At 37.5% G+C, this 26,018-nt stretch overlaps 1 protein-coding gene across 1 annotated transcript in view; it reads left to right on the forward strand.

Annotated features, from left to right (window-relative positions):
• Positions 1 to 26,018, forward strand: part of tmem132e (transmembrane protein 132E) — a 735,885-nt gene that overhangs the window by 395,736 nt on the left and 314,131 nt on the right. The gene's annotated exons all lie outside the window — the stretch shown is intronic.

Below are 26,018 nucleotides of genomic sequence, written 5' to 3' on the forward strand. Positions count from 1 at the left end.
GAAAAGCTTGAAAGCAGTAAATTTTCTGCTCTTCCCTGCTCATCGTATATCTCTGGGCAGGATGGAACTGTCTATGAACTGGACTACAGTGGAATAGACGATGTATAACAGGCTGTTGTCAACAGATGTCTGATGAATCTGTCTTTTTTTGCATTTGGTTGGATATTTTATGGTAGCAGTTTATAATAGTAGCCAAATAAAATATATCGCAGTACTATGATGTTATAAGCATGGTGAAATAGTCCAGTGAGTCCAAAAGATGTTAACCATCATTACTTGTAGCTCTATTCTAAAGAGCTTCTACCCACATCACTGTATTCTAAAACTAGATTAATTGGGATTTGAGCCAGAATTAAACTTAAAGAATATAAATGCACTATTGCGTAGAGTCACACACGTGTGTTACAGCTGTTGCTTTAACTTTTCTTTTGGACTCAAGCTTTAAATGGACTTACTCAGTTGTAAATACGTAAATACAGGCACCAGCTGTACAAAGACACAAACACACAGTTCTTATCCTCCTGCTCTCATTTTTTAAATTCCAGGCATTTAGGGTGGGTCAGCGTTAAAAATACAAAATGCCAGCATTATTTGCCCTTACATTTCTACAAATCTGACAACTTTAGGTCAATTCCATTTGCCTTAATAAGAAAACCTTTTCATTAATGAGAACATTTCCATAGTAAAATCCGACCTTTTTATGAATGCCTTTCAAAAGGTCAAGATATTAGATCTAAATCTTTTTATGGTCGTCACCTCGAGACTTAAGGTCAAACAGATAAAAATGAAATAACTTAATTGGCTTGTGCTCAGCAAAAACTGGGACGAAAACATTTTCTATCTGAGCCAAGAAAATTAAACATTATTCTAACTATTAAACCAAGGTCATGGCTCTTTGAGATTGTATTGGCCTGTAGGAGACTAAGTCCTTGGGCTGAAACTCACTTTTCATTTATATGTGTTAAATTAAACCTGTTGTCCAGTTCCTATCACCGTGCCCTTGAGCCACAGTTGTAACCCCTTACATCTGCTGAATGATGGCTTGGATCGCTGAAAAAAAAAAAAAAAAGGACCATGCATGCTCAGTTAATCCTCCCTTATTCGGTGATATCTGCATGTGTATTGCTCCTCTGATATTATCTATTGCAGGCATACCCCTATCTGGGCATGGCAGTAACATGGAGGCCATATTTCGTATTGATTATTTGGACCAAAATTGATAGCCCGTGCTCCTCTCTTGAAATTCAATCCACTGACTCCAACCATTAACTGGGGCTCCTCTTCATTTTCCACCTCTCTGGTCTGAACAGGATCTCGCCTCCACATCGACTCTGTGCATAATTCACATCTCGCCCAGTGGCTCCTTGCTCATCTGCTTTTGTGTTCTTTTGTGTTATTTGCTGTGGTGTTTTCTTCCTTTTCTTTTCTGTCCAGCTTCAGCTCGAACCTCATGGCCTAAGATATTCATCAGAGGGCGGAAGTTGGATTCTTTTGATGTTCCTAAGCCTTTATGTGGGCAGGCTGTCTCATTGGAGGACTGCTAAAGAATGAATCAGAATATGGAAATCCGGTGTAAAGTGCAGGCTACCAGACGTCTTGTATCATCAGTGAACACTCTTTTTGTTGAGGTTCTAGCCAGCTGAAAGGAAAAGACGAATGGGAGATGGATACACTAGGGAAAATATTCATTACCTCTTAAAACATGTAATGTGATCTGTTATTGATGCACTGCTTTTACATCAGTGGTCAGAGGTTAGGGTCAGCTGCAGCTTTGAAAGTCATAGGTATTCATTGGTTTGGTCAAAGCTGCGCAAGATCATTGACTTAATGATCAATTTTTGTCAGCTGGTAAAGTCAAATTGTGCTGATGGTTTTATTTACAACTTGCAGAAATTAACTAAAAAATATTATGTGCTGCAGAGATATATGATATTAACCCTTTCATGCATGAATTATGAGAACCTTAATCAAGATTTTTTTTCCTGAGTGTTTTTATTCCTCTTTAGGCATGAAAAAACCCCAGTGTGATTGATTTTTTTTTTTTTTTTTAAATCAACCTGTTTTTCATGGAGTTACAAAAATGTCCACTCAGCTACACCATGAATTTTATTGTTGAAGCAAAGAAACATGTATTTAAAACCCAATATCATAAAGTGATATGAAAACAGTGAAATGAAACCATGTTTAATGCAGCTAATTTGATGTTCTCTCACATTTTAACATATTCTAATACTAGTTATTACTCACTTCATGGAGATAATATGCAAGAAATAAATATTAACAATTGATTTCCCCTCAAGAACCAATCAAGAACAGCAAAGTTACAGTAATGGTATGAATTGCAGTTTGTGAGATGATGCATAAGTGTCCACTGTGTTGGCTGATATGGAACTAAAACAACAAAACCCATGAATATACAAGATTAAAGCTGTAGGATAACTGTCCACTGTAGTGACCACTATGCATGAAAGGGTTAGTCACAAAGACCCACCCTGTCAAGTTCCAGTGTGTACCTCAGAAGGTGTTGTGAGACATTATGTCATCCAATCAACCACCATAGCTGCATGTCAACACATAGAAGATGGACTATATGTGACTGATTTAAACATAAAAAAGACTGAAGCACTAATGCATACTATTACACAGTGGTGTTTCTAACCTGTTTTTGGGGATGTCCACTTTTGACAAGCTAGAAAAATGTCAAAACCATATACAGTACATAGTTGAAACGTAATATTTTAACAATAAAAATACAGCAGCAGCACCCTTATCTGAAAAATGGTTTGATCCATTCCACCCCTCCCATCTTTCCCTGACTCAATGTGGAGCCTTCCAGAGTTGGTAGGATACAGAACCTGGCTTAAACCAGGATATGTGACACATTTCTTTACTTCTACCTCTCCAATATATTATTATCATCACCAGTCCTTATTTTTACTGTATTGAAATGTAGATCACTGTTTATGTTGTTAGGTAGGAGCTAGCTGATGTTTTTTCTACCTAGGAAATGTTCCAGGCGGTTCAGTCAACCTCTGTTTGAACTGGAGTGAGAGGAGCTGCTGTTGTCTCATGTGCATGTGTATGTGTTAAAGCCAAGACAGACAGACAGACAGATAGGCAGACATCCAGCCTCATTAAGAATATAACACTGATAATAAAAAAAAAAGAAAAAAGAAGAGCCAGGTTCAGGTACGAGTGTAAGATCAAATGACTTCCTTTTCCACAGCAACCAAATCTTCTATTAGTTATTATTATCTATTGTAAGTTGAATAAATGTATCAGTTTATATCTCTTATTAGATAGAGAATTCATTGTTTGGTTATTTGCCCTTTGGTTAAAGTACAAAGAGAGAGAAAGGAGCAGAGAAAGGGCTTTATTTATTAGCATTCTTATTAGTATTTTCTCACATTTATATAATTTTTCATCTAGTTGAATACAATATATTTGTGCATGATTGTCAGTGCAAAGAGGGAGAGATGAAAGACGGGAAGAACCAGGTAGAAAACAGACAAAGAATAGTGGCAAAACAGTCACTGTTACACTGAGAAAGAACACATTCCATTCACAATGTAATTTTATATATACATCATGGAAGTTATGTATTCTCCCCACATTAAATGCTTTCTAGAAGCACACGTACACTTAACATATGTATGTGAACTTTATTCTAAACAGAATATTTTTATTTTTATTTATGTATTTGTATTATATAATACAGACAAGAATGAAAGAGGCAGAGACAGACATTGAAAACATCAATTTCTGTTCATGTGTTTTATATGTTATGTATTGTATTTCAAATAAAAGTAAAAAAAAAAAAAAAAAATAAGTCCAAGGTCCATTTTTGGTATCTTTGGTTCTCACTATAGGGAGTTGTTTCACTCCAGAAACCTACATATACTGTTTTTGTGTATATGTATACACTGAGGAGCTGCTGTTTCAAAAGGAGTTGGCCTTCTACAGAAATTCGAGTTAGGATATATTTATTTTATGATTCCAATCCATTCCTCGTTTAATGTGGCTCAGAATTTAAATAGCTTTTATGAGATTTGATGGTTTAGTCACAGAGTTTCCGCTACCCAAAAAGTGTTATGCTTTTCTTTCACACATGTGGGAGTGAATGTCCAAAATTGTGTTAAAATGTACAAAACAATGAAATTTCTCTTGCCTGCCCTTCTGATCCTAGAATCGCCCCTGCTACTACAGTTACCACTACTGTTTGGACATAGAACAACCATCTAAAATTTCAGTTTTCAAGTTGTGACTGGAGAAGTTTTTCAGACCTTACCTCTTAGAAGTCTAACATCAGGAGGCATTTCAGTTCAAATGCACAACTGCAAAGAAAGAATTTCCAAAAGAGCAAAAAGGTTGTTGCAAAGACTCTATAAACGGTATTCAAAAAGTAAGCAGTGCACAAATACAACAACCAGAAATAAACCGCAGGCAGTCTGATGCACAATAAAAATCCTTTATTACGTACAGGGACACCATTGCCAACACTTTCAGCTACACAGATTTTTCATCAGGGCGTGAGACATTAAGACAAGGACGAAAACCTCAGTGCATCATCACTGGACACAGAACAATTCCACTCAAATATGACTAAAGAAATGACAAACAATGACTATTAAAGAAAAAAATCTGAGTTAACAGGACATGAAGATGTAAATTTAAAGAAAAGAAACATAAATGCATATGTAAATGAAATAATCAACTAGAAGCACTCGGAGAGCGCAGACCTCCGCCAAGGCTGATCAGTGGCCCCCCCCGTGGGCCCCCCCATGCCAAGGAGGTTATGTTTTTGCCAGGGTTTGTTTGTTTGTTTGTCTGTCTGTCTGTTTGTCTGTCCGTTAGTGTGCAACATAACTCAAAAAGTTATGGACAGATTTGGACGAAATTTTCAGGGTTTGTTGGAAATGGGCCCCCCCGTGGGACCCCCCCACCCCCGATCACCACCAAAATTTAATCATTTCTTCCTTATCCCATTTCCAACAAACCCTGAAAATTTCATCAAAATCTGTCCATAACTTTTTGAGTTAATGTTGCACACTAACGGACAGACAAACAAACAAACAAACCCTGGCAAAAACATAACCTCCTTGGCGGAGGTAATGAGGGGAAATGAGGGAGTTCCCTCTTTAAATGAAGTGCAACATAAAGTATGTCTATGGAGTAATAGTGTAAAAATGTAATAAATGTTTAAAAGACTAAAGATAGAAGTAGCTTAAGTTGTAATTTTTCTATTCTATTCTATTCTATTCTATTCTATTCTATTCTATTCTATTCTATTCTATTCTATTCTATTCTATTGTCTACTTTTCACCATTGTCAACCTTTAATTCATTGCCATTCTCGTTAATTCAGTTTCTATAAATCAGTGGTTTCCTCCTCATATCTAAAAAAATTAAAATTAACATTAAAAAATCAATCAAACCTTGAAAAATAAAATTGAATCTAGCTGCCATAAAACTAATTAAAACAACCTTGCCAAAAAAAAAAAAACTGAGATAGTAAATAAAAACAAAAACTAAAGAAATTTCACAGTTGTAATTACTTTGATTAAACCCCTATTGCTGCATTACCTTACTGCTACCCAGTTCTGCCAGTAAGTTTAATCTTGACATGCCATATGAAGCAGTACAACAAATTAATTTCAACTTGGACTCTTTTTTTGATCCACTTGAAATGTAATAGATTTTCAGTATGATGGTGTCAGTCTAGGTCAAACAGGTTGCTATTAAAGGATGCTTATTTTAACCAAACCTTCAATTTATTAACTGTCTATAAATTTGCACAGAACTGCTATTATCAGATGACGTATGGTAATTTGTAATAATTGCAGAGGACGTGCATGAGCTTAATTCTGTGAAAATCTGCCATGTTTGTAGCTTGTAAGACATAATTCCCACTTAAAATTGCCTTCCCTTTTTCAGTGAACATAGACTTCCAGTGATAATAATAGTCCCCTGCGAATTGACATCTCTTTGATCTAGAGTCATTTATAACATTTTTTGGTGCTGCCAAAAGTTTATTCAGCCTATTTTCTGGTCAAGCACTATGGAAGCTGCACTGCTGATGATAAATTAAAGTTTTAAAGGTGTTTTTGGGGCAAATTCAGGAGGCTGAAATTGGTGCATTGTATGGATATTTACTGAGAGAGCATAGAGGCTGACAGATAAGATAATGAGATGGATGACATGTGTGACAGCTTGTTTTCTGTCGTTGAACAGTTAGCTTTAAGCAATGAGCCTTGACATCAGAAATGGGGAGTAGTGTTGATATGTTAAAGTGAGAAACAGATGTTGCTTATCCATGGTTAATACACCACATGAAACACAGATGTGGGGGTTCATTTGTGTCAGTCAACTTTGCGGTGAACATTCACTTTTATAATAATAATAATGAGGTTTATACACCTTTAAGCTCTTGTAAGTGCTAAACACAAGTCGCTTTTCCATTGGACATCTGCACAAAACTTTACCGATACTTAATAAATGTCGACAAAACAGAAGTGCGTAATGTCGGTTTTTCTATTAAATCACAAATGCGATGATTTGTTTATTTATTATTGTGAGAGGACATGAGAAGTCATTCCATAAACATGGTGACGAACGTAAATATGGTGTTGATTTACAGATATATTAATTATTATTATATATTACTGCTCTATCTCATACTAAATTTAAAAAAAAATAGGACCAATGGCCCTGTTAAAAGCTTTGGGAAATGTATCCAGATGCCATTTATTATCACCCAGTTCTGTGTATTTATTATATTACAGAAATAGCCCATGTTTTGGTCATATTCCAATCAAATCTGTAAAAAAATTCAAATTCCAACTTGATATCATTGATACTTACTGATTTATTGGATCAATCCACTTCCTTTGTGTTAGAATGGGAAAATTTTTCAAATTCGCACCAAATCCTGAATCAGATCTGGATGGAAATAATTTCAATACCATGTGTTGACATCATCATACAGAAGCTGTATACCAAGTTTGAAGTCAATCAGAACTGTAGTTTTGGAGAAGAAGACGATTGAAATTTTTTCCCCATAAGAGCCCATGTTAAATTTTCCGTCAGTTCCCGGATCCAGAAGAAGATCCTGATCAGCATGTGGACATTATGTTTTGGTCATCTCCCCATCAGGGCTGGACTGTAGAAATTTACACTGGATATCATTTATATTTACTGAGTTATTGCATCGATCCACTTCCTATCTCTTATAATGGGGAAATTTTTCAAAGTTGCACCAAATCCAGAATCAGATCTGGATCCAAATAAATTCACTAACTTTTGTTGACTTTATCATAAAGAAGCTGTATACCAAGTTTGAAGTCAATCGGAATTGTAGTTTCGGGGAAGAAGACGACTGACATTTTTGCAACGGACAACAGACGATGACAGACGCTACCGTCGGAGGCCACATGACGACAATAGCTTACAGCCTATTGGCCGGTAAGCTAAAAATGATTGGGTTTCCAGGTGTGTCCACACATACACGACATGTTTCTTCTTCTTCTTCACTTGTTGGAACGTCTGTCAACATTCATTTTTTTTAATTCACCTGACTCTAGTTGTGAAAAAAGGTCTTTCCATTGCAGTTTTGCGTTGTGCTGCGCCCGAAAAACCACCTCTTGCCAGCGCAAAACTTTTATTTGAAAAATGAGACTTTTGGTGAAATTGTCGTTTTTCCAATAGGTAAATTTTTATGTGAAAGTTATATTTGCGCAATTTGAGGGTCAATGGAAAAGCGACTACTGACACATACAGATACTCTTACCTTACGTGTGTGTGATATAACTGAAATTCCTGTAATTTCGGACTCTGAATTTCAAGCGGAATGGGTTTTCCCACTCAGCGGATTGTGTTTTTGGTTCAAAGGATATGACATGAACAGAGCATTAATCTGATTATCTCCTGCAGCTGCCTCCCTTTGCAGTTTCTTCCAGACAAAAAGACTATAGAAAGTACTGGCCAACTCCTGTGCCTTTTCCCTGCAGCATAGGGGCATTCCATGACCGTGGATTATTGATCCACTCACTGAACGTGGCTTCAATTACAGATACACATTTGTTTTCTGTTGTTTTTCATGAGCAGAATCTTATTTCAAAGTGGACACAGCACCAGCTTGAGCTGTAAAAACACCCAAATGAAAACTGTAAACAGACTTCTCGATCTCTATGAGCAAATAATGTCAACAGTGTTTCTGTTGGAGTGATTCTGTCCTAGACTTTTTTGATCCCCGTAAGCAGTTTCCACTGTATATGGTATTTTTCTTGCAGCCTTGAGCAGGTGGCATGTTTGCCCACTCAACCAACTTACTGTCCTCTCGCCAACTAACTCACTCCGTGTTTGCCGGCCACTGTCAGCATTTATCAAGCACGTCCTGGGCATGTATCAGGCCTTTGACACAAACAAATCCCTCACAGGAAGCAGTCAGTTTATAGCTTTCACCACAGCGCATTCCGTCTGTGAGTTAAGGCTCCCATTTACCACTTCATACATAAGAAATATTGCTACGAAATATGGAGAGTGCTGCCAAATTACCTTTTTTTAGTCCTGCAAGAAGCGGACTCATTCTAGTTTATGGTAGGAAGTGAGGTGCATCCTGACATCTGTTCGAAACAGAAGCCCAACAAGCCTTTCTGTTCTGTTTTTTTCTTTTTTTTTTTTTTTCTTTTTTTTTTTTTCTTAGTGAGGGAGATGTAAAACCCTGCAGACATGAGAGAAGCAAAGCCAAGACAAGATTTGAACTCCCAAGTCAAATTACAAAAGGCAGATGACATTAATATCGCACGAGGTTTGGCAGCTCCTAAGTACATGCAAGGAGACAGTGAGGGGCCCACACAAGCCATCATTCAGCCTTTCCCTCCCTCCCTCATTCCTTTCTTCTTTTTTTTTTTTTTCTTCTGTCATCCATGTCAGTTTTAGAGACAAATGGTGGTGGTGGGGGGTGCTTGATAGGTTACTTCCTATACATGGAAAGTGGGTGATCAACAATGTAGCTTTTACTCAGAATAGAAGGGAGATGCTCTTGTTTTCCAGATTTGTTTTGTTTTGTTTTGTTTTGTTGACTTTGCTTTTTTGTCTCCCCCAGACCTCCCATAATCCTTTGCTCCAGCTTTTTTTGTGCTATTTGTGATGTACAGATACAGCTTGATCCTTGGCTTGCTTCTCTCTTTGTTATGTGAATATTTAAATTGCAAGTCCCCTGAGGGTTTTTTAGTTGGTTTTTTTTTTTCTTTTTTTCAATGTCAGCATCCCGTTCTCTTCTACAGTGCAGTCACCTGTTTTTAATGCAGAATTTCTAATACAAACAGCCTCGTATTCACCCTGGTACTTTAAAAAAACACATTACACTCACAATTTGCATGTTAGCGTCCATCAGACCTTTCTTCTATCTACCAATCCCAGCGGGTCGCCTTGATGTTAATCTGTGTGATTGATAGACAGGTGACTGTTTAGTCAACTAATCATATTATTCAGATGCATTATCACTGTGTCAAATGAACTCCCATAACACACGGGTTTATTATGGAGGTGTCAGCTTCACTTAAGTTCTCCGGGTAATTAAACAGTGATGAGTGTCAATGACACCACCCTCCCCTGAAATATTGACGAAGAAGCTCCTCTGCTTGTTCTTTCATGCCAAAATTATTCACGGTGTGCTAAAAATCTAAAATAGGTCATGTCATTGCCTGACCTCATCTAAGCTTAATGGTATAAGTCACTTTATCCTGCACATGTATGATGGATTTTCCAAGGCTGTTATTATTTTGGGCACCTCTGATATTTTATCTGCTTTACTATAAGAAGATCATGTGAATACAACAAAAAAGGATTTTAAAACTGTATGATTTCTAACATTAAACTTATTTTAACTACATTTTTATTTTGTTTTTTGCCCACATTTGATTCTTGTGCTATTTTAATTAGAGGGATATAAGGTAAAATAGTTCAACTTCTAAGGGTCATCGAAGGTGTACATCCTAATTTGCTCTCCTTATCACTTAATGAATTCATTTATATGAATTCATGAATTTCATGAGATAATTTCCTACTTGTAGACATGAGCAGAGGGGCAAAAATGTGAGGGCAGTAAGTCGATCCCTTTAGCCATCCTTATGGGACTACATGGCCTCTCCACGTTTGGGAACAAGAGAGGATTTTTTTTTTTTTTTTCTGAGCCCCTGGTAATATTACATGTAGTAAGTACATCGAGCAGAAACGTGAAACCATAGGCACATTTTGTAAATGTAGTTGCTTGTAGAATTTTTCTAACCCAAAAATGGCCCATTGTATTTGTGTCCAATAGCAATTATTTCTGACTAAATAAGCAGTGCTCAACCCTGAATTCTGATTAAATGCTGCTAAAGCTAAAGTGAGCATATATAAGGGAGAAAAAAAACACCTCTTTGTATCTCTCTAAGCACAAATGAAATGAGGATGAATGCTGTAATGGAACATGAACACAATTACTACAAGTAGGGGAGCTGCTACGTTTCCTCTGGTATGAGTGTCTGGTCATAGCCTTGATTTTCTAAAGCAAGAAAAAAAAAGCCAAGAAAAGATAGAGAGGTATTGTTTCCTCTCAGACTATTTGAAATACAATATGCCGTAAGGGTATTATGGATTTTTTTTTGTGTTGTGATTCAAAAAAAGTGCCAACTGTAGCTTTCAGTCTTAAATGATGCATTGACTTATGTAATGCAACTTTTCTCCAAATAAGCCTCATTTATTTGAAGTGGGATAGTGACCTGTTTACCTTCCTGTCACCTTCAGAACAAGCATTATTCCCTCAGAGCTGCTGCAGCTCTACGAACAAAGAGCACATCACTGTCAGTTTAACCACTGTTCTATCCCTTTGTAAAGTGTGCTGTAATGACTGCCACATCCGGCAGCACTTTGGGGTTTTGACTATTACTCTTTCAGTCTTATTCCAGGCTCAACTATAATTTTGTCATTTCTGTTCAGTTTTTAATGTGGATGCACAGTTTAACCACTTGGGGAAAACCTGTAGGCCTGTTTGAATACAGCACACATTTCAGTCAGCATACGTCTCATGCTTTTCACCGAGCTAATTTTGCGTATGATTTGGGAGAGTGAAGGCAAACGGCAATGAAGTGAAACAGGCCTGTGTTCTGCTTGGTCTGTCTGAAGTGACAGCCCATGGTAGTATACTCCCACTTGTCAAGAATATGGAAGGAAACCTACACTGTTTTTTCAGCTGCTCTGTGTATCACCTTCCCTTGATAACAGACTTTGGTGGATGGATTTTTTTTCTCTATTTCCAGTGAAGTGATCTTCACATTGATCATAAAATGAGCGCAGGCATTGAAGAGGTCAGGCTGGCTGAGAGTGGTAGGCTCTGATAAGATTAGGGCGAGCATTGCCGTGCAGGAAGAGGCACTTTCATTGTAAGTGAATCACCAAGCAGGATGAATTTGAAGTGCCTCTGATGGCACTGGTGAGCCAGTTACCATCGTGTGCCAAGGCTAATTTTGGTCAGCTTTCAAAAATGTATGTAGGAAAATAAGGAGAGAAAGTGGAGTGGAGCACCTTTGAAAGTTACATCTATATTTTCCTCTGCAGGTTTTCAAAGAAAAACACTATGTTCAATACGTCTCAATTCAGTTTTGCCCTTGCTTTGAAAAAAGGCAGATGCCGCAGAATGCCACCTTTCTCCTGAGAGTCGGCTATTATGAGACGAAGATTTTTAACCCAGACATACTGAGCAAGTCCTGTATCTTGCTGATTAAATTGGTCCTTTAATATTGTGTTTTGTTTGGCTGGGAGTCCAAGTCCACTATTTAAGATTTATCTGTCCCAGAAAAGCAGCATTTTGTTTTTCTCCTCAAAAATTAATTATGACTCAACTATAACTTAGGCTGAAATACTTTTAAAAATCAGGACAGTATAAAGGAAAAGTCAATAGAATTAAACCATTTGTGTGACCCCCTGATCATTTCACTCAGACTATTAAGACTCAGGTCAGTGTTATCTTGAATTTTGACAGTCTTCTCTCTCAAAATTAGAAAATTACATATAAACTGTTCATACTAATGAGCCTGCAGTTGCTTACTCACAGATTTTTTCATTTTTAAAAACCTCATATCTGTTTGACCCAGTCTTTTGCTTCACCAGCAGCAACAGGTTTACACCCAAAAATCCTATATTAAACTGCTGCATGACGAAACAGCAGAAAGACAAAGTCAGTGATAGCGTTCTGAATTAGCAGCTAAAATATAAGTGCTGGATTAAATCTATCAAGATATACTGTAGATTGTATGATTATTTCATACTGATTAATCAGAAGTCAGTAGTGGGGCTTTAGAGTTTTATTTTTGTTATCTTGCATTTATTATGTAAGATGTAATATCTATTAATGAAAGATGCATTTGATGCTTTTGGCTCTAGTAGTAGCAGTAGTGTAGTTTTATTTCAAGCACATAGAAATATCAGATAACAAAGAACCATACAACATGGTCAAACAAAATTTTTCTGCGCTCGAAAAGGAATGGGAAGAAGTATAACTTATTGACTCCCACCCCTTTTTACAGATTACAGATTTCTTTATTGTCATTTGACAGCACAGTGTACATACAGCACAGAGTACATCAAACGAGATTTCGATCGATGATTAAGGACATCGGGCTGCTGCAACTGGTGCGTTACCATAGAACCCTTTTCTTCGAAATTTGCAGTGAAGAACAAGATAATGCAAAGCACAAATATAAGACATCATACATTTTACAAACTAATAATTAAATGAAATCTGCTTCCTTTGCTTTGTTAACACACCTTTTCTTCTGTATGTTTTTACAATAACACAAAACATCCATACAAAGCATTCACATACACTTTTTTGGTCACCTCACACACAATCAGATTTGCATAATCAGCCGTTTTTTAACATAAACTATAATACTTATATGCACTCTAATTATTTACTACAAATACAATGATCAATAAATGTTTTAATATCTTCTTATCATGATAATTAATTAGTTACATAATATCTTATTTTATGTGTACTTCTATGTTATAACTAGATATTCACTTATTCAGATAATGTTCTATATTTTGTTTTTATAGTGGATTTATACATCATTTTAAATGCACAAAATGAAGAAGACATTTTTAAGTTTTGCTCTGCCCCCACATGCACTAATTTGTAAGCAACATTTAGCTGTTTGCCAGCCACGTCCTGCCTATTGACTGTTGTCCGACAGTGGGGGCTTTCGGCAGGTGCTGGGCTCTGACATTTAGACCCCTATTGTCCATGTTTGCTAATCCCTCTATTGTGAGCGATTAGCAATATCCTGGTCGCTCAGCTCTAGGAGGGGTGAACAGGCCGTGCCGGGTGGGAATGGTGCCACAAATGAACAAGGACAATGCAGCGTCACTAACTACGCTGTCTAATTTCATTATGCTGACATGTTAGTGCTCCAGTGACTGCGTGTGTGTCAGTGTGATATGGGGTGGAAGGACAAGGGCTGATAGACAGCGGTGGTCAATTCGGGGGGGGTAGGTCAGCCCTTTGTGTGACTCCTGTTTGATTGCTTTTCCATTTTTCTGATATAAAAACAGTAAATGAAGTCAGCGACTGGTGCAAAGGCCACTCCGGTAAAATACTAGCATGACTCAATCTGACACAATCACGAAGAACTGGATTTTGACCACTGTAATGGTGGGTAGAGGGTTTCCTGAGTGGGGATAGTCTGTCGATATAACATCAGTCACAGAGACTCCCCAGTTCAGCCAATGGCACTCAGCTGAAGAGGGCATGGTAAAAGACAAAGAGGACTAAGAGCTGAGCTGGATGGAGGAGCATAGAGAGAAGAACTGAGAAGTATGAACACAAGAACCGGATATTGACAAAAGCAGCCCAGAGCAGACTGTGCAGCACGGAGAAAGGGAGTTATTTGTCTAACTTAAGCTTGGATGATCTGCTGTTGTTCCTAACCAACAGAGTCGAGTCAGAAGTTATGTGTGCAGGTCCATGTCGCACTCTGACAGTGATATACAGCCCACTGCCCTTGGTTTAGTTGTGGCCCATGTGAATGTGAACTAGTGCACTGGTTAATATTAAAGATTGGGCTTGGCACCTGAGCCCACATTTGTAATGCAGCAGCAAATGGCCCAGGCACTTTCAAGCAACACTATAAATTATTCATGTGGTCCATATATTCTGTACATGTAAATGTAAATTGAAGAAAAAATTAGGCTTATAATTTTTAGGGGATGCTATTTTACGGTCTCGAGTAAACTCAATTTGCTCATGTCACCAGAGGAAATACTATGCAAAAGAAATCAACATAAAAAATCTTCTGTATTCATAATTTCTCATATATTCTCTATACATATTATGCAAAGAAAACACACAGCGGGCGAGATAAGTGCTGCACATGTTAGTTTTCAAACTTGGGCATCGGCAAATTATTGATAGACCTATACTTGTCCCTCTTGCTTGCCAGTCATACATAGAGGAAGTCGTTTGTCAAATGCAGAACAGGAACACACATGGTTTATGTATTCCACTGAGACCATTACACACCTCCTACATATTTCAGTGGATACTATGCCCAACCAGTAAACATATCAAATTGAGGAAAACATTTGGGTTGTGCTGCTAATCTCTCAAGTATTTGGTATGGAGAGTTGTGAACTCTGCGGAGGTGGAACAAGAGGATGACTGTTGCTGAAATGTGTCAGACGATGGCAGTGGCAAACTGAGTTGCTATAGCTGGTTATAACATATTGAGCCTCTTCTATAAAATTATTATCATTTTGTTTGTTCACATCTACCATATAGATAACAGCTTCATTGGCTCCACCCAAGAGGAAATGTAAACTGTTTCTGCTCATACATTTAGGATGAACCGATATATCAAGAAACCAGTGGTATTACTGGTATCTGGTTGTTAAAGCTACATCATGATGCTATAAAACTCATTTCCAGGTCCAAATAGTCTATAACAGTGAAGCTTGTATACCTGTTTAGTATAACTTATCTCTTTAATGAGGCACCAATCAGGGTTCATAAGAGGCTATATTCATGTATTTATATCAAATATAATTATTAGTGCAATTCCCCATAGTCAGTGTTTTTACCTGCAGTAGATCATGGTTTTAAGTGTCTTAAAAACTGCTACAGCTCCTGGTCTATTTATGTCAGTGCATCACTCCACTTCATACTCAGCCTTGTGCTACCATAAAGTGTTACTTTATTTACCTTCCCTTGAACTGAACATTACTGTTAAAGAGGTGAATAACTAAATATGTTTGAGGATGTGAACCACTACAGGGTGGGGAAGCAAAATTTACAATGAACATTTAGTTGTTTTTTCTCAACGGGCACTACGTCAATTGTTTTGAAACCAAACATATATTGATGTCCTAATCATACCTAACACTATTATCCATACCTTTTCAGAAACTTTTGCCCATATGAGTAATCAGGAAAGCAAACGTCAAAGAGTGTGTGATTTGCTGAATGCACTCGTCACACCAAAGGAGATTTCAAAAATACTTGGAGTGTCCATAAAGACTGTTTATAATGGAAAGAAGAGAATGACTATGAGCAAAACTATTACGAGAAAGTCTGGAAGATACTATTAAAGAAGAATGGGAGAAGTTGTCACCCGAATATTTGAGGAACACTTGCGCAAGTTTCAGGAAGCGTGTGAAGGCAGTTATTGAGAAAGAAGGAGGACACGTAGAATAAAAACATTTTCTATTATGTCAATTTTCTTGTGGCAAATACATTCTCATGACTTTCAATAAACTAATTGGTCATACACTGTCTTTCAATCCCTGCCTCAAAATATTGTAAATTTTGCTTCCCCACCCTGTACACAAAAGCCTTTTTCTATATCAGGATAATCCATGAAGGTCCAGGGGCTCGTTTTTGAGTTAAATAGCAAACGCAACCTGAGCGTACCCTTTAACGCAAATAGCAAGCTAACGATGGTTCGGCAAATGTGGAGGCTTAACAAGCACAAAATCTGTTTCTGGGCTGGTTGTGTTTGTTAATGCAACTATTTACAAACAAATGAATGAATGAAGACCTCTGCTTCCTATGTTCCCGCTTCCATTTCAAGGAGATAAATTTATGAAGAAAGTCTATGTGATGATTCTAATTACCTCCGCCAAGGAGGTTATGTTTTTGCTGGCATTGGCATTGGTTTGTTTGTTTGTCTGTCTGTCTGTCCGTGTGCAAGATAACTCAAAAAGTTATGGATGGATTTGGATGAAAATTTCAGGAAATGTTGATACTGGCACAAGGAACAAATAATTAAATTTTGGTGATGATCGGGGGGGAGGCAGACCTGAGCGGAGGTCTGTATTCTCCAAGTGCTTTTCTAGTTTTACATTATTTGGAATGCAGTGAAATTCTCCATAACAGAAGACAACCTTATTAAAGCCAACTCTTTGCTTTGGTTGCAAAAGTATTCATTTTGTGATCATTTTATTAATGTATGATAAAGAAAATACAACCATTCTCCTGCTCCCCCCCCATCTTGGATCTGCCACTATTATCGAAGATATTATCAAAGTTGTGCTAAAAAATATTTTGTTTTTTCGAATATACAAAATATGTCAAAGGAAATACATTACACACTTTCTCTCCCTCAAATTAATGAATCTGTCAGCATTTTGGTTAGAATGAAGAATTATTATATTCACACATATTGAAGGTCTAAGGATGACCTGAGTTATTCGGCACTAGTGACTTTATTAACAGATCTCTAAACGGTTACTGTTGGCTGTAACCATGCCGAACAACAGGACAAACAGAATGTATAGTAAAACCTAACCTGCTTCTTCCCCTCATCCACTCACTCACCACACTCATACCTCAGTATACACACACACACACACACACACTCACACACCAGTCCACTGGCTCCGCCCCCATACCTCTGTCATTCATTCACCCATCTCTCAAAGCCACGGACACTCTGTCCTCTGTTGTACTATGTCCTGAGGTAATCTATATCCATACAGCAATGCGAAGAATAAAATTCAGTGAGCGGATCAATCCTCACAAGATAAATTTGTTTTTCTCAGTGCAAAATGTTCAGGGGAAAAATCAAATATCATCAAAGATATTATCAAACTTCTGTTAAAAATCTTCTTTTTCAAATATAAATAATATATCAAAGGAAATGAAGCTACAAGAATATATCTTCATTCTAACGCATACCAGAAATGGGATGATGCGTTTTGCACTGTGTTGGGGTTAACAAATTACTGAGTGAGCTCCAGGTTGGGACATGCAGTGGGAACTAAATAGTTGGCCAACACACTAATGTTAGCTAGCCCCAAAGTTAATGTTTTTTCCTCCTTCAATTAAAATTTCTGAGCTTACACGTCCTCTGCCATTCATCATCACATGTAAAGTGGTGTTTTATGACAGAACTGCAGCTGAATGAATACACATAATATGGGAAGTTACTTATCATCAGGACTTAACAACCGGATGAGAATATAAAATGCCATTTCACTAATGGCAGTAGCCAATATTTATCTGTTGTTATATTAAAGTGTTGTCACAAATGTACATGACTGAATTTATCCTCACTCAAAGATAATGTCATGAAATGCTGACAGACTGTATATTTCATAGGCAAAATTGGAGGATAAAAAAAAAACAAAAAACACACACAATTAAAGGGAACAGAAAATAGCATTGGTATCAGCATTGGCTATGCGCCAAATTGTCATTTAAGATATCGTTATCAGCCAGAATCGGTGCATCCAAACTGATTAATCCTGAAACCTTGTGGAAAGGTGAAACATGGGCTGAGGACTTATACATAGAGTTTGGAGTAGATCCACAAAAATGGACAGTGCCTGGGATTTTTTTTTTCCCCTCATACTTTTTAACATTGCAAGATACACAATGAGGCTGTGAAGCCTGTGTGATATACATCTTGCTGCATTGCAAATGATCAGATACATTATAGATAAATATGAAGCGGCTGCCAATGTGCTACAATGATTCACCCCTATTGTGATGCAGTATGATTAATACAACATGATACAATGAGATACAGAAGAATATGTGCTATGCAATTCTATTGGGAACAGATAGTTGTATTTAATTTATTTGGTTCTTCTTCATCAGACAATGTGTAATGAATTCACTGATGTCATTTTCTATTCACATATTTGTGAATAGTAAGCCTTGCATTCATGTGGTTTCTTTTTGACTTCTAAAAAACACTTCTCAAACAGGTCTTGTCACATGTTCTTTGAAAAGCAACAAGTCTTTGCCAAAATATTTAATACAACAAAGCCTGAACCTTGCCTTAAACCAGTCCCTCTTCCCTATTCTGCCTGCAGTTAGCCTCTGTCATAGCCTAAAGCTGTATTTATACTCTCACAAGACTTGGTGAGGCCTAGCAAAAGACAGCAATGGAAATGAGAGACATGCTTGAGAAAAAATTGTGCAATCATGCAGATGTTTTTGGCCGATATGGATCTGTGAACCATTCTGGAATGAGCTCTACTGAGTGCACTTTCACCATGTATGTTATTTGCAGGTCTGAAGAAGTAATTTTGCGTGCAAATAATCAACCACAAAAGGTGATGATATGAAGAGTACCTTTGGAACCTACCCCCGTTTTTAAGACTTTTCCCAAAATGAATGATATTTGAACTTTAATATTTTTTCTTTTTTTTTTTTTTCTGCTGCCCTTTTGAAGCAGCACAGCATGGCAGCACAGCACAGAATGAGATCATTACAGCCAAGTTAAAGACTTGGAGGAGATTTGTAGATTTGTATTTATTAACAAAAAAAAACTAACATTCTCCTTGTATTTCTTTTCTAAATTAACTGCTCACCTACTGGCATTGAAAGAAGCACTCACCGCTGACACTTGTCTTTTCCTTCTGGTTATAATCTCTCGCTGTCTGCATGTACACTTATACGTCTGAACACATGTGAACCTCTCGTGTATCTTTTCCGACAGCAGCGTGATTTGTTGCATCTTCAGGGTCTACTGGAGCATAATGCGCTTATGGAATATTGATTGATTGGAGTTAGGTGGGAGAACCATCAAGTGCAGTTTGATTGAATTGTGAGTAATAGCGGTCTAGACGACATTCATAACTGATGCTCCCTGCCGCACTATTGAACAGTCAATGCTTTTAAAGGCTCAACTGTCTTCTCAATGCATCAACTACTTACTGCCATGGAAGTGTGGGAGTACTCATTGTCAATGGTAACAAACCTCAGTCTATGGAAAGGTTAATGTTATATACATAACTTCTGTCAACAAAGTGGAGCCATTGCATTGTTTACTCTTTATGTTGTCAGATAATAGATAGTTCTCATCGCAGCTACAGGCACAAGGTAAACCATATCACCAGTGCTTACCACTTGAATGGCAGTTTTTTGTGGTTTTGCCCGATTGTAGACATTGGTTTCGGATTAATTTATCCATCAGTGTCACAGATTTAGAGCAGCCTCTTTTGGTGTAACATGGAAGAGCTTAACTGCAGCTAAAGGCATCTCAAAAAAGTAGGTCTCACATGTCTCAGGATCACACATTGATTGTTGAAATATTGGGCGTCTACTAAATTGAATTGAATTGATTTGATAGCATGAGCGTTATAATGCTACTTTATTAGCATGCTGTTATGGCATCAAATTGAGGTCCAGTTAATGTAAATGGAAAATGCATGAAAAACTGGGAAAACCTGTTGGTAGTATAATAAAACTGTGTACTAATAATGGAGTATATATGATAGATTTACCTATGCTAATCATTTATAGACTTATACTTTTGATTTTCTATCTTTTCACTCCTTTCTTGCATTTTAACATTCCTTGATTTCAGTGTTTTAGTTCAGTTTTCTTGTTTCCATTGACTACATGAGGTAGGTGTCGGTAGGCGTCACCATATGTCACTTACACAAACTACAGCTTAGACCAGTTGTTTTACTCAGTAACAAAACGCACGTCTGCACCTGCATCGAAGATTATTGTTACTGTCATTATTAGTGGATATTTTTTCTTCTTTTTAGCAGATTTAGATTTTTGGTTCAGATTTAGTTCAGGTAAATATGGAAACAGATTTCTACAAATGTTTGCTTTTTATGTTCATATTAAGATGAGCTTAATTTGAAGCTGTATTGTGCCACATCACTTGGGTCTTTATATGTGAAAGGAAGTGAAATAGATCATGATGGGTATGATGTTGCTTCCTAAAAACATAAGCGTTGACTAAATCTGTCATATATTGATTGTATAAGTTGCAAGTTAAGTTAACAATTCCCACTTGCTTTTCCAGTTACATTAATAAAAAAAGAAAATATAAGTAAAAGTACCCTAGCTTGACCCAGAAACCAAGCAATACATTTTGAAAAATGAGGACATTCGATAGTTATTTTGGTGGTGTCACTCTTCACTCCAGGCCTTTTACTTTAGTATTATTCCATTTGATTTTGATGTTCAATATGATGTGAGCCACTCCACAAATGAGTGAGCTGTTGGGCAGTTGTTTTCCTCCGCTTTGCCTTGTCAAGTCACAGTTGGAGAACTCTGAATACAGCAATTGTAAAAAGCTCAGCCTGACACAGTATTTACCACGATTCTTAGAAGACGACCGAGGCAGCCTGACATCAAGAATCAGAACAGGAGCAGAATATAAGGTAGCAAGCGGTAATTCCACACCATGCAGTTACCCCCTAGTCACCTCTTAGCTTGAGGTCAGCAGATGGACCGCTGTCTCTCCCTGCCCGGGGAAACTCGTTTACTTTGCTGATATATTTTGAGCACAGGGAGGCACAAATAGGATGGATGAGGTCTCCACGGGAGGAACATGGCCTCTCGCTGTTCCTCTGTCTGTATGTTCAGAACACAGGACAGATTTTTGACCTGCTGCCTGGGTAGAAGCTTTGTTTTTCTGCAGTGTTTACTCCCAATCCATGTCTTCATGCATGATCTGTGAAAAAATGCTGGTTAAATCCTCTGTGAATAAATAAATATATTAATTAAACAATTTTACAGTTCCAAATCGCATCTGCCGCAGGGTGTCTATACAATTTTCATACTGTCAGCAGCTGCTTCAACATTGCAGCTAAGCATGAGCACTGTGCACCAATGTGTGCATTGATGGCATGTAGCGAAGGCACGTTTCCCTGCAGTGTCCTCTGCTTGATTCCAGTCTGAGAAGTCCCCTGCTTGTCAGCCTGTCTGCAGCACTCTTCGATTGTCAGCATTTCACGTGGTTGGTTTGCCCCTGTTGGCAACCACTTTTCCTTTTGTTTGGGAGCAGAACAAAAAAAAAAGTGTTGACTCTCAGTGTAAAATTTTCTGCCTAAGACGTGCGTGAGAGAGTGCTCCTGTCGCATTGATTTACTCCATCAGAAATGGCGAAACAAGTGAAATTGAGTGTGGTGGAAAAAAAGTCAAACAATAACCTGTCAGACAGTCAGAATAGCCTCACACACAGAGAGACACACCGAGACAGGCCAATCGAAAACAAAAGACAAGCGTTACAAAAGCTTTGGAAGCATTTTTTTAATAGAAGGAAAGTTCAGCCCGACCTCACCAGAAAAACAACAATGTTTGTCAATTTTTTTGAGGAGCTAAACATTGCATTTGTGGTCATTTAGCAACATTTGGCAGGTATATTAATAAAAAAGGAAATGGTCTGGTGATGTTTTTAAGAAGAGACAAACCTTAGAAGGAGGAACCTGGGATGGATACACTGGAAAAATGAACTGTGAGGACTTAAACACAGGAGGACAGTGTTCCTCTCCTGTTTCAAACCATTAAGTTTAATACTTTGGTTCTTTTTATAATGCCTGCCACTTCAGTTACTTAATGTAGCCCTTACCATGATCTTTTCCTAACCATAACTCCATTTTTTTGTGTCTAAAATTGACCAACATGTAGGCATGGCTTTGTAGTATTTTTTAACGTTATGAAGTTGTTTTGAGGCCTAAAATTGTATACATTTGTGTATAGTATGTTGGTGTTTGGGTGACTGAATCAATCCCTTCTGTTTTTTAAGTGCAATGAAAAAATGATGCTCCAAAATCTTTGTGCTACTGTATGTATCATAAGTATGAAAACTGTTTGTTGTGATTGCTTATTACACTCTCAAATACAAAAAGCCCTTTTCAGCTGTATCTCAGTGAGTGCATCCCTGGTTGAAAAGAAAGAAGCACTGATCTGATTCATCTGACAAACTGCACATCTGATCAGTGTTGCAGAACTTAATTATTCAGCCTATTATGAAGTGCTCTATTGAGTACATTACTTTGCAGGTTCTCAGTCTGAATACGGTGTCATTTTGTCATCGTTCAGTTTATTTTCTGTAAAAGCTGAGCCAGTTTGTTGATCGTGTGCAACTGCGTGTGGTTTCATGAAAACCAAGAAAAACAACTAAATAGCAACTGCACACCAGCAAATAATGGTGCTTGTGCAGTCTATTATGACAGGCTTTGTTTTTTTTGTTTTGTTTTGTTTTGGTTTTTTTGGATGCGACTTTCTTCATCGTAATAAGCAGAATTTTTCTCACAGAGGATTTTTTTTTTCAGAATGGTTATATGTTTTTCATATAAATCAAGATTCAGTGTTAGACTTGTGTTTGCTGTATTTATTAATGCACTTTTTATATTAACTTACACTCTGAACAATTGATTAGTTTAACGTTTCTTGCATTTTTTTGGTGTATTCTCAACTACAACATGTACCCCCAGTGTGCTTTAGCATCAACAGCCACCTCTCCATTTTAACTAGTAATTAGTAATTGTATTGTGCTACAACCTCTGTGTAAACCCTTCATCGAGTGTCTTATATTGATGTGTTTGACTTTTTGGAGGTATTAGCTATGTATCAGTAGACACAGAAGCCGTTCATTACAAGGCTGACAGAAGAGACTCGGGTGGCACAGAGCCCAGCAAATGCACATCACACTGCTATCAGCCCGTCACGTCCTTGGTCCATCGCTTTTCAGAAGGGAGGAATGGAAGGACAGGGAGGGAGGGAGGGAGGGAAGACATGAAGAGAGACATGAGAGTGATCAGAATAGAAAAGAACAGAGACTAAAGGGGGGGAGGCTGTGTAGAGATAGGAAGGACAAAGAACAACAACGAGTGCATGACTGATGAAGGCTGGAATAAACCTGGATGAAGGAAAAAAATGCAGAAATCAGGGGGGACGTGATAGAAGGTGGAGTCTGAAACATGAAGGGGGGGGGGGGGGTGGAGATGAAGATTATGGAGGTCGTGTGCTGACAGGCATGAGTTATGATAACCCTGAACGCATTCAATAAACACATCAATATAATCACACTGTTTAAAGCGGGATGTCAAGGTACTCTCGTTACATTACTTCAGATTAATTTCAGTGGACAGCATCTGCGTAGGAGTTTCACATATGGCACACTCTTTGAATAGTGTCATGTTTTGCATTCTAAGAGAAGACGTGGGTATTACACTTTGACTGCAAATCAAAATGGAAATGGGATGCTGAGCATTCCCTGGGAGTGGAAGTGAGAATGCTCTGTTGCCGCTGAATCTGTGACTGTGCTGACAACAGAGCGGGAATAAAGTAGAAACTCCCTCTGGGAAGTAATTAGTATGGGCAGTTTTTAGTGTTGACACCGCTGGCTTAGCTTTCAGATCTCTCATTTGCCTTTTCCTGCTGTCTTGGGAATGCATTTCAATGCCAGTTTCATTTTTCCTCATTCTGTTCCCTCTGAATTGAAAGGTTCTTGTGTGTCTAAGGAAGTTGCATGAGCCCACAATGTTTGAAAAACCACTGTAGAGTTTTAGAAAAGCACTGGAATCGAATTGGAAAAACCTGAACAATAGTCTGGACTCTGTGGCCATTTTTGGAGCTTTCCATCTCCCACAGATTCTGTGGTTAAAGGAGTGTAATTGTTGTGAGACCTTTTGAGTTTTTCCTCAAACTTCAGGTATTTTTCTGTTTTTTTTTTTTTGTTCCAAACTTATTCAAAAAGACTTCACCCTAGAAAGGGAGACTTGAGGCTTTGCAGATTATGTGCGAATGTCTACGCTTTGGCATATCTCTGGCATGTTTTTGTACTATTTGACTTTGATCATAAATCTCTTTTGTAAGGTAGAGGTGGGTGGGAGAAGATGTAAAACCTGTATCAGATTTTTATAGATCATATATTATGTAACAAACGTGTTATACAACTACCACTTATACTTTTCATACAAACTCTAAAACTATTCTAACTATATTATATGTATGTACCAGTAAAAAAAACAAAAAAAACAACAAAGAGCTGAGTCTGATTTTACTGTGTAAATCCTGCTTTGACTTTGACTTCTGACCTTCCATCTCTGTCACTCAGTGCATTGATCCATGAGCAGTGCTTTTCATTGTGTCAGGGGAATGCAAACATGTCCTAAGCATGCTTTTTTCTCCAAGTCCTTTGAGGAAACTCAATACATATCATAAACCATATGATTTATTTATTTCTTTTTTCAGTCTCAGTAACCTGATGTTCTTTTCAGCTGCACACATTCAACAGTCAACAGTTTCAGTGATGTCCCAAGAAGATGAAGCAACAATTCTGCTGTCTTACCCCCAAAAGTACGTTCAGACAGAATGTGAAGCACATATGTTAACAAAAATCTTTACATTCCCATTGTGCAGAGAAGCAACAGTAAAATATCATACTTTGTTACATCCATTAAAGAAGTATAAAAAGTCGAATTCTTTGGTTCCAAGTCCTGCGATAATAGAGATCAGAGAGTGCTTCGTAGAAGAAAGAGAATTTTCTCCACTTGTGTTAATTATTTCTGGTTCTTTTCAACGGACGGTAGCTCCTGTAGCTCAGATATCATAGTCCACATGTTCATCTGTGGTCTATTTCTCAAACTGGAAATGGGAATCACCTAAAGTCATGCACATTTCCACACAAAATCTCTCCTCTATTGCTGATGGTTTTTTTTTTTTTTTTTAAAGGATAGCTTGTTAGTCATGCAGAACATAGTAATGCAGATTAGCCGCAAAATGTGCAATGTGCAAATCAGAATACAGATGCAACTTTCTCCTTTGTCAAATGCATCATTTTCTTACTACATTTACCTCATCATGAATTTATGGACGACTAGAAGTAATTCATGAAGTGTTACATATCTCCATTAACACCTCCTTAGTCTGTGATTCCATGCATTTTCCAATGACAAACCAATTCACCAAACATCAACACCTTATTCGATTTCATCTGCACAAAAGCACACCTGTTTAGCACATTGTTAGTCATTCACCTGCATTACTAGCCACTCCAATCTGTGCTAATTTGCCTGTTTTAGTTAATCTGGCCCAAATCCTTAAATTAAAGTCATAGTGGTATGAAACAGTCTTAAATTTATCTTGTTGAGACCTGCAGAATCCTTGAAGATGCAGTTAGACATTTGTAAACACTCAGCTGATATGTGATGTTGATCTAGAGAGAATATTTATGGAGCTGGACAGTCAGTGTATAAGTAAAAGGGGAAAAAGTGCAAAAAAAAACCCAAACGTGTTATGCATGTATTAGTTCTAAAACAAACAAGCAAAATGGTTGACGTCCTCTCTCCTCTCTATATTCCAAGATCAGATTAAAGGGGTCATATTTTGCTAAACATTTTTATTTTTTTATTTTACACCACTTTTATAAGTCTTTGCTATATTTATTTGTGTATTTGGACCCTAATAGTTCAAAAAGTTTGAATTTGAACCCTCCAGGTGCTGCAAAGCTATCTTTATATTCGTTCTGGCAAAAATCAAGTGGATTTGTACAACCCGTTTTAATTCCTGCTTAATTTGTTAAATCTATAACTAGTTACGTCACAACATTTGCACATGTAAGGTCAAGACTTCAGATGAACATTTCTCAAAGTACGATATAACGGTTTATCAGCAGCAGCGGTTGTAGTCCATACTGAAAATATGTTTAACCTTTGAGCCGTTTACCTAAAATGTTCAGTTGTTGGTTGTATTAACGAACACAAGTGGTTGGATGGGACAGA

Source organism: Sphaeramia orbicularis, chromosome 14, assembly GCF_902148855.1.
Source record: "Sphaeramia orbicularis chromosome 14, fSphaOr1.1, whole genome shotgun sequence".
In the NCBI taxonomy this organism is placed as follows: domain Eukaryota; kingdom Metazoa; phylum Chordata; class Actinopteri; order Kurtiformes; family Apogonidae; genus Sphaeramia; species Sphaeramia orbicularis.